The sequence below is a fragment of the Meriones unguiculatus genome (genome assembly GCF_030254825.1).
Source record: "Meriones unguiculatus strain TT.TT164.6M chromosome 13 unlocalized genomic scaffold, Bangor_MerUng_6.1 Chr13_unordered_Scaffold_40, whole genome shotgun sequence".
Lineage (NCBI taxonomy): Eukaryota > Metazoa > Chordata > Mammalia > Rodentia > Muridae > Meriones > Meriones unguiculatus.
In genome coordinates, this window is record NW_026843649.1 from 4118465 (window position 1) to 4127932 (window position 9468).

Sequence of the window (9468 nt, forward strand, 5' to 3'; positions counted from 1 at the left end):
TGCAATTTAATGATTTCTTATTTTTAATAACTGAGGAGTATTCCATTGTGTGAATGTACTAGAAGTTCTTTATCCATTCCTCAGTTTCTGGCTGTTATGAATAAAACAGGTATGAACATAGTAGAATAAATATCCTTATTCTATAATGGACCATCTTTTGGATATATTCCCTGTAGTGGTATAGCTTGGTATTGAGGTAGAACTCTTCCCAGTTTTCTGAGAATACACCAGATTGATTTTAGAGAAGTTGTACAAATTTACACTCCCATCAGCAGTGGAAGAAAATTCCCTTTTCTCCACATCCACACCAGAATGTGTTGTCACTTGAGTTTGAGTGGTATAAGATGGAATCTTAGAGTTGTTTTGATTTCCATTTGTCTGATGTCCAAGGGCTTTGATCATTTCTTTAAGTGCTTCTATGCCTTTTGAGATTCCTCTCTGGTGGCTTCTCAGTTTAGCTCTGAACCCCATTTTTAAATTGGATTATTTGATTTGTTGGTGTTTAATTTCTTAAGTTCTTTGTATATTTTGGATATTACCTTTCTTTCTGATATAGGGTTGGTGTAGAAATTTTCCCAATCTATTGACTGCTGTTTTGTTCTATTGATAGTGTTCTTTTCAGTTTCTTGAGATCCCATTTAATAATTATTGATCTCAGATTGTTGTGGTTCTCCTGTGTTAATGAATTCCAGACTTTTCTCCACCTTGTCTTCTAAATGATTTAGAGCTCTGGTTTTATGTGAATTTATTTGATCCCCTTGGACTTGAGTTTCTCAGGGTGATACAAAGAGCCTATTTTCATTTTTCTACATGCAGACATTTAGTTAGACTACCACCAATTGCTGTCTTTTTTCCATTGTACCATTTTGGCTTCTTTGTTGAAAGTAAAGTTCCAATAGGAGTGTGGGTTTATTTCTGTGTCTTTATTCCAATTGTACAGGATTGTTCTTCTATCAAGGGTATTTTATTTTTCCATTTGAAGTTAATGTTTTCTCTTTCAAGGTCTGTAAAGAATTACGTTGGAATGTTGTTAGGAAATGGATTGAATCCGTAGACTGCATTTTTTTAAGAATGCTTTTTTAGAGAAGGGGATGAAGGGAGCATTTGGGAGGGGAGGAGGAAGTGCGCTATAGGGGGGGATACAATTTAATAATCGGTAATTAATAAAAGAAAATAAAAATTGAATGCTGTTTTACTAGGTTAATCCTATATATCCATGAGTTCGGGTGATGTTTCCATCTTCTGATATTTGCTTCAGTTTCTTTCTTTAAAGACTTCAAATTCTAGCCATAGAGTTCTTTGACTTCATGTTGTTTGTGGATACTGTTTAGGCTGTTTCCCAAATTTCATTCTCAGCACTTTTTTTGTGTGTGTATGGAAGACTAATGAAATTTTTAATTAATTTTGTTCCCAGCCACTTTGTGGAAAGTATATATCAATTGTAGGAATTCTCTGGTATAATTTCTTTGGTCACCTAGGAATACTAGTAAATCGTCTGTGAATAGTGATACTTTGAATTCTTCCATTCCAATTTGTATCTCCTTGATAACCTTCAGTTGTATTATTGCTTTAGCTAGGACTGAAGGAGTATATTGAAGAGATATGGAGAGGGGAGGCATCCTTGTCCTGTACCTCACATGAGTGAAATTTCTTTAAGTTTCTCTCCAAATGATTTGATGTTGGCTATCAGCTTGCTTTTTACAGTCTTTATTATGTTAAGTATGTGTTTGATTCCTTCTATGACTGATTTCTCCAAGTCTTTTAACATGAAGGAGGGTTGGATTTTGTCAGTCTTTTTCTCACCTAATGAAATGATCATGTGATCTAGGTCTTTCAGTTTGTTTATATGGTGGATTACATTTATGGATTTTCATATGTTGAACCATGTGTTTCTTTGATGTGTTCTTGGATTTGTTTTGCGAGTACTTTATTGAATATATTTGTGTTAAGTCAGCTGTTAGCTGTCATTTGGGTGTTGGAATTTAACCCAGGTGCCCTGGAAGAACAGACACTGATCTTAACCACTGAGCCATACCTCCATTTCCCGTATTGCCTATTGATGATCAACATTTAAATTGCTAATATTTTCACCTCTCATTTTGTAATTGTTCCAACATACATTTCATTTTAAAAAGATCACCTTAATATTACAGTTTAAAATGAGGCACTTCAGCTTTCTAGACATGTATGCAGAACTGGAGTGAATGTGTAACACTTTGTAGAAACTTGAGAAATATCTTTAAGTTTTTTTTTATCTTGTTTGATTAATTTTTGTGTATTATTCAGGATCTTATTATGTACCTCTGAGTGTCCTTGAACTTATTACATAGAGCAGGCTACCATCCAGCTCTATGAGATACACCAGCCTCTGTTTCCTAAGTGATTTCGGAATTAAAGTCATCAGAAAATACACCCAGCCTGCCCATTCTTATAAGACTCAGGAATTGTTTATACTATTTCTCTCATGTGGGCTCAGTACTGTTGATCTGTTTACTCTCTGTGACTCTCTCTCTTTATCTGTTGATTGACATTTCCCTTGCAAGTCTATATCCTAGTTAAAGGATGAAAAAAAATAGAGGTGAACTTCACTATTCATCTTCCTCCTAAAAAGAGTTAGTTATTACATTAAAACTTGTGTGTCACAAAATAAGTAGAAACACCAGAATACTTTGAAAATATTGCAAATGAAAGATACATTTCCATTATTCTAAGTATCATGCTTTCTGTTGTACATGTGTGTGGATATTTTAGACTGCATTGTCCTACAATGATGTGCATGTGAACTTCACCCGAGAAGAGTGGGCTTTGCTGGATCCTTCTCAGAGGAATCTCTACAAAGATGTAATGCTGGAGATCTACAGTAACCTTACCGCTATAGGTAGGACAGTGAGTTTTCCTTACTTTTTAAAATATGGGGAAAACTCATTATTCATTATTGAAGTGCTTCGGTAATTTCTCTTGAGGATGAGGAAGAATGAGGTGAATGGTTCTTTGATTGACCAGAGATCATGACTTAAATTTTGTCTTATTTCCAATAATAAATCATACATTTTCTATATCTGTATTTTAGGCTGCAATTGGGAAAATCATAATATAGAAGAGCATTGTCAAAGTTCTAAAAAACATGCAAGGTAATTTTCATTGTAAGCTGATATGAATATGGTCCTGAGAAAATTTTGATATGTTCTGGAAGTTTGAAAGAGAAGGGACAGTGTAAATGTACTACTTTAAGTGTATTTATTGATGATGAATATCTTGTTACTAAACCATGTCCCTCCATGTTAGTTATTTGATGTTTGTTTGCAAGGCACTCCTCTAAGAAAGAATGCAAGGAAATCATACCTTACACAAGATCAATGTTTAAATCATAGCTTCATTAGCATTAGAGGTAGAACTTCAATTTGTTTAGCCTCCTACAACTAAGATATTGCCAAATTTATTCACAGTAAATAGGTGATGAATGTATATCCAAAACATTATACTAATCAACTAGTCCATAGTAAAATGGGGTTACTCATATACTTGTTGTAATGGTGCTGAGTTTTGTGAGAAGGGCAGTTTTTTAGAATCAAGAATGTTGTTGTGGAAAAACCATAATCCCTATAGCACATGTCTGTGATAAACAAAAATCAAATTTGTGAATACATCGTGAAATCATGTCATTTATAATTATTATATTAATAGTTACATCATATATAACAATGAATAAAAGTCATGTTAGTTTATGTATATTGAAAGAAACAATGTACCACCCAGAACAAGTAAAAGGTATACTAGTCCCCATTTTGAGTACATGTTTAAAAATTTCTACTTAGTATGCTTTATATGGGCTATTCAGAGCTGCCAGAAGTACAAATTATAACAGAGCCTTTTTAATATTTTCAGCTTAGGCAATTTAACTGGGCAGATTCTGAAACCTTTTATCCCTAACACAAATGAACCTAGCACAGTGTCCCAATGCATGGCCAGCTCTACCTCTTTGCTCATTTTGATGTCCGTCTATAACATCACTGGCCTGCTGGTGATCCGCCTGTCATTTGCTTTCTTCTTCCCAGCAACCCTTTCTCACTCAAAAGTTCTGTCCTCCATTTTGTGCCCTGCTATCAGTTGTTCGCTCTTTATTATTTCCAATAGATAAGTAAGGAAGGACAAATGTTTGCAAAATATAGGACAGGTTATGAGCCATAGAACTAACAATTCTATGATATCCTCAGCCCTTAGCTCTCTGCTGACTCAGCAATCAGCATTCACACACTTTCACACACTCTACACCAATATCAATTAACTGGTTATGCAACTTGATTAGGAATTCTCACAAAATCACACTGTAGAAAATGTAAGTTTTAGGAATATAAAGAAATTATTCAGTTGGTCACAGTTATCTTTGCATATTTAGTATGGTGCTCAGTATAAGGAAATTTATTAATCCAGTCAGTGTGTTAAAGCTCTGAGGTCTTTCAGTTTTCTACAGATCTGTGGTAAAACATCTTATAGAAGAAAGCATAATATAAATGTGAGGCAGGTAACAAATATTTTTACCATCACATTTATTTTGAAATATGCAAAACAACCCTTAGAGAAGAACACCGTGAATGTAAAAATAATGATGAAAATTCAAGATATAATTCCTCTTTACCTTCACACCAAATTGAAAAATTAAGTCACATAAACAAAAAGATTCTTTAGTGTAATGAATGTGGTAAAGCTTTCATATGTGCCAATTATCTTTGCAGGTATGAAAACAGTCATACGGGAGACAACCCCCCTGAAGATACTCAATATGACAGAGTCTTTGCACATCACAGGAGTCCCCACACATATAAAAGTATGCATATTGCTGAGGATCACTATGAATGTAATGAATATGGCAATGCCTTTGCACATAACAGTCATGTCTTAAGACATAAATGGACTCACATAGGAGGGAAACCTCATAAATGTAACCAATGTGGTAAAGCCTTTGCATCTAACAGTAATCTCCTAAGACATAAAGGAACTCACGCTGGAGAGAAATCTTATGAATGTAATCAATGTGGTGAAGCTTTTGTATGTAATAGTAATCTCCTAAGACATAAAAGAACTCACACTGGAGAAAAACCTTATGAATGTACCCAATGCGGTAAAGCCTTTAGACATAACAGTCATCTCCTAATACATGAAAGAACTCACACTGGAGAGACACCTTTTAAATGTAACCAATGTGGTAAAGCCTTTGCACAGAGCAGTAATCTCCTATCACATAAAAGAACTCACACTGGAGAGAAACCTTATGAATGTAACAAATGTCGTAAACCCTTTGCATGTAACAGAAGTCTCCTCCTACATAAAAGAACTCATACTGGAGAGAAACCATATGTATGTAACCAATGTAGTAAAGCCTTTGCACATAGCAGTAATCTCCTAGTACATAAAAGAACTCACACTGGAGAGAAACCTTATGAATGTAACCAATGTAGTAAAGCCTTTTCATGTAACAGAAGTCTCCTGCTACATAAAAGAACTCATACTGGAGAGAAACCATATGAATGTAACCAATGTGGTAAAGCCTTTGCACATAGCAGTAATCTCCGAGTACATAAAAGAACTCACACTGGAGAGAAACCTTATGAATGTAACCAATGTGGTAAAGCCTTTAGATATAAGAGTCTTCTCCTAATACATGAAAGAACTCATCCTAGATAGAAACTTTATGAATGTAACCAATGTGGTAACGCCTTTGCATGTAACAGAAAACTCGTGCTACACAAAAGAACACACACTGGAGAGAAACCTTATGAATGTAACCAATGTGGTAAAGCCTTTGTATGTAATAGTCATCTCCTAAGACATAAAAGAACTCACACTGGAGAGAAACCTTATGAATGCAACCAGTATAGTAAAGGCTTTGCACAGAACAGTCATCTCCTAAGACATGAAAGAATTCCCACGGGAGAGAGATCCTTTGAATGCACCCAATGTGATAAAGCCTATGCATTTCAGAGTAGTCTCTGAAAACAAAACGAACACATCCTGGAGAAAAACCTTATGAATGTAAGCAGTGTGGAACACCTTTTTTACAACATCTTTTCCTAATACATAAAAATTCTTGTTGCAGAAAATCCTTATGAATATAACCAATATCAAAAAGTCTTTTCATGTAAGAGTCATCTTGAACAAGAACACTTACTGTAGTGAAACCCTATGAATGTAACCAATGTGTCAAAACCTTTGCATGCCATAATATTTGCAATGTACATAGAATAATATACACTGGATAGAAACTTTATGAATGTAACAAATGTGATAAAGCATTTTGATATAATAGTAATCTCCTATGACAAAGAAGTCATACAGGAGAGAAACCTTATAAATATAACCAATGTGGTAAAGCAATAGGATATAACCGTATTCTACTAATACATAAAAGAACCCACACTGGAGAGAAATCTTATGGATGTAGTAAATGTGGTAAAGCCTTTCCATATAACAGTCATCTCCTAATACATAAAAACCTCACACTCGAGAGAAACCTTATTAATGTAACTCACGTGATAAAGCCTTTGCACATAACAGACATCTAATAAAAACTTGCTCTTCACAATCATCTTCATCGTAATGAAAGGATTCATACTGGAAGGAAAGACTATGAGTGTATTTGCAGAGTAAAGCTATTTCACATTTGTATAATCATCATCATCTTGAAAGAATTCATACAGAGAGAAACTTTATGAGTGTTTTAAAATGTGAGGTCTTTGCACATATCTATATTCTATGTCATCATCAAAGTTTCAAAATGGAGAGGAAATCTGAGAATATAATCAATATGGTAAGGCTTTTGTGTTCTTTCGTCCACTGAATCCAATACAACTCAAATACTAGGTCAATACAGATGACAAAATTTTATTGTCATCCAGGCTCTATTGTTGATTAGGGCCACATAATCTTCTTGGGAGCTGAACTGTGATGCCTCATCCAATGTGCCAGAAAGTTACAAAGGTTCTGAGCTTGAAAATCTTAAACATCTTTAGAGTTTTACAACTGAATTGTTTCCATCAGTCATGGTTTACGGCTATGGGATTTGTTTATGTCATTGAAGAAGTCAACTGATGCAAAATGTAGGTTTAACCGTGAAAACAGTCATATCCATTTGTTCTTTTGTGGTTAGGAAAAGATATTATGTTTTAGTAAAGAGAATCTGTGGTTTGGGTCAGTCATTATGTTAGGTTACCAGAAACCATGAACAGTCATGTTTTGGGCAACAAAAGTATTTGGGTATTTAAAGCTGGTCAGCTTTTATGAAGACTACAGCTTTCCTAGGGACTATGAACTTAAACTTATGTTCACCCTATAAATCAATGGAGGCTGGAATCTAAAAGGCAATACTTAAGGCAAATTGCTTTTGCATGATCCCACATAATTTGCTTTTACATGTTTTGCACATCAAAATCATCTTCAAGTATACAAATGAACAGATAGTAGAGAGAAACCTTTCACATGTATTCAATGTGATAAAGCCTTTCTTAATACAGTTATCTCCAAATACATAAAAGAAAACACACTGCAGTGAAACCCTCTGAATAAGCAATGTGGTAAATCCTTTTCATGGGGTTGTCTTTGAAATCATGAGAAAAAGTCATGCTGCAGAGAAACCCCATGAATGTAGTCAGTATGGTAAAGTTTTCTGCTTCATGCTACCATTATATAAGAGTAAAAGCTTTACTGTGTGGGCTACATCTTAAAGCCTTTGCATATCACAGTAGTCTTTGAGAACCTAAAAGAATTCATTCTGTAGAACATCTATTAGAATAAAAGATTTGTTAAGGTCTTTGACCCACCAACTTGCATTCAATTACACTAGATTATTTTGGAGGAAAATTCTAACAAGTGTCAATATTGTATGAATGCATTTATGACATCCATCCTTATTTTGTTTCCAATTGAAATCGCATATGGACCAAAGGCTTATGAATTTAAACAATAAGATAATCCTTTTTTATTCCACAATTCAGTTCAATTACATGAAATAAATCGTCCAGTTGTAAAATTTATGTGTGCGTATTAGTGCATTTTCTGTGACCAAACACAATGTCTAAGGCAACGTCCAAATGTGTTTACTTTTCCTTATGACCTGAGAGGATATGGAATCAATATAAATTGGGCAACACAAGTGTCTTACATGTCAGCTAAAGTCGGAAGCTTGGAGCTCACAACCACCACCTGCAGCATGAAGCAGTGAGTATGCAGCTGAAAACTATCTGAACTACAGATGGTATGCAGCTGAAAACTATCAAGCCCACCCCAAATAACATACTTTCTCCATCAGGAATACATTTTTTAAACATTCCCAAATGATACCACCAACTGAAAAGGATTCATTTCTCTTGATTTCAAACCTACATGTTTGATTTCTGTTACATGAAGGAATTCATGATGAAGAAAACATTTGTAGATAAGCCTGTAGTTGCCTCAACAAGTGAATTCAGTAATGAATGCTTATACAAGTAAAACATTCATGAGTAAACATATATTTAAGAATTTGTTTTAATTTCCCATATGTGATAAGAGTTTTTCTTTGTGTGTTTATGCGCCTGTCCATTCTAGTTTCCAAGTAGACTAGACCCACTGATTTTCTCATACCAGGAATTATAGAAAGTTGTCAAAAACCTGACCTAGGTCCTGGGAATGAACTTGTCTTAACTGCAAAACCATTTATCTAGTACTGTAAATATCTTAAGTCTTAATATATCATCTTGATGTCAGGAAGTAGAAAAGCATTCATAGAAGAGAGCAATCTTATTTATGCAAAAGAGTTTATTACTTTGGACATAATAAATGTATTCATTTCCAAGAAAAGAAACTATTTTGAATCTGTTTTTATCATAGCCTCAGAGTTAGTAATTATTTACCATGTTCACTTCATTGTAATGGAGGCGATCACCAATTATGGTTGTGGTCTGAATTTTGAAACATTGGAGTAGGTATTGAATTTGTTGTGTGTGTAGCATATCCATTCACAGAAGTTTATTAGGTTGTTCTCATATTCCTTCTGTGGCAGCTGTTCATATTCTAATGCATTTCCACTTGGTGAGAGTTATTTTTCTGCTGCAGTGTATAGAATGGAATCCCAATCATCTATGTGGTCCATTGCTTATTTATATCAGGCCATGTGAGATCATACTTTTCAAGGAAGGGTCTATGAGAACTTGTACTTTTTTATGTTTTCACAAATTCATTTAAGATGTTTGTTTTTAAGCCTTGCTTGGATATCAACAATTAAGTGATGCTTAGTAATATGTGTGTGCATATGTATGTATATATTGTTTCAAGTTTCATGCTTCTAAATGTTCCCATATTTACTATATGGCACATCATCTTGAAATATTGCCTTCTTAGAGATTTATCTAGAGGTGATAGTTAATGTAACAGCAATGAGATTTATTTCAAAAACCATGTTGTGTGTGTAATGGAATATTCATTCTTAGGCTATGA

At 34.3% G+C, this 9468-nt stretch overlaps 1 pseudogene; it reads left to right on the forward strand.

Moving 5' to 3' along the window:
• Window positions 1-2788: 2788 nt before the first annotated feature.
• Window positions 2789-6094, forward strand: LOC132651127 (zinc finger protein 431-like; annotated as a pseudogene).
• The last annotated feature ends 3374 nt before the right edge of the window (window positions 6095-9468 follow it).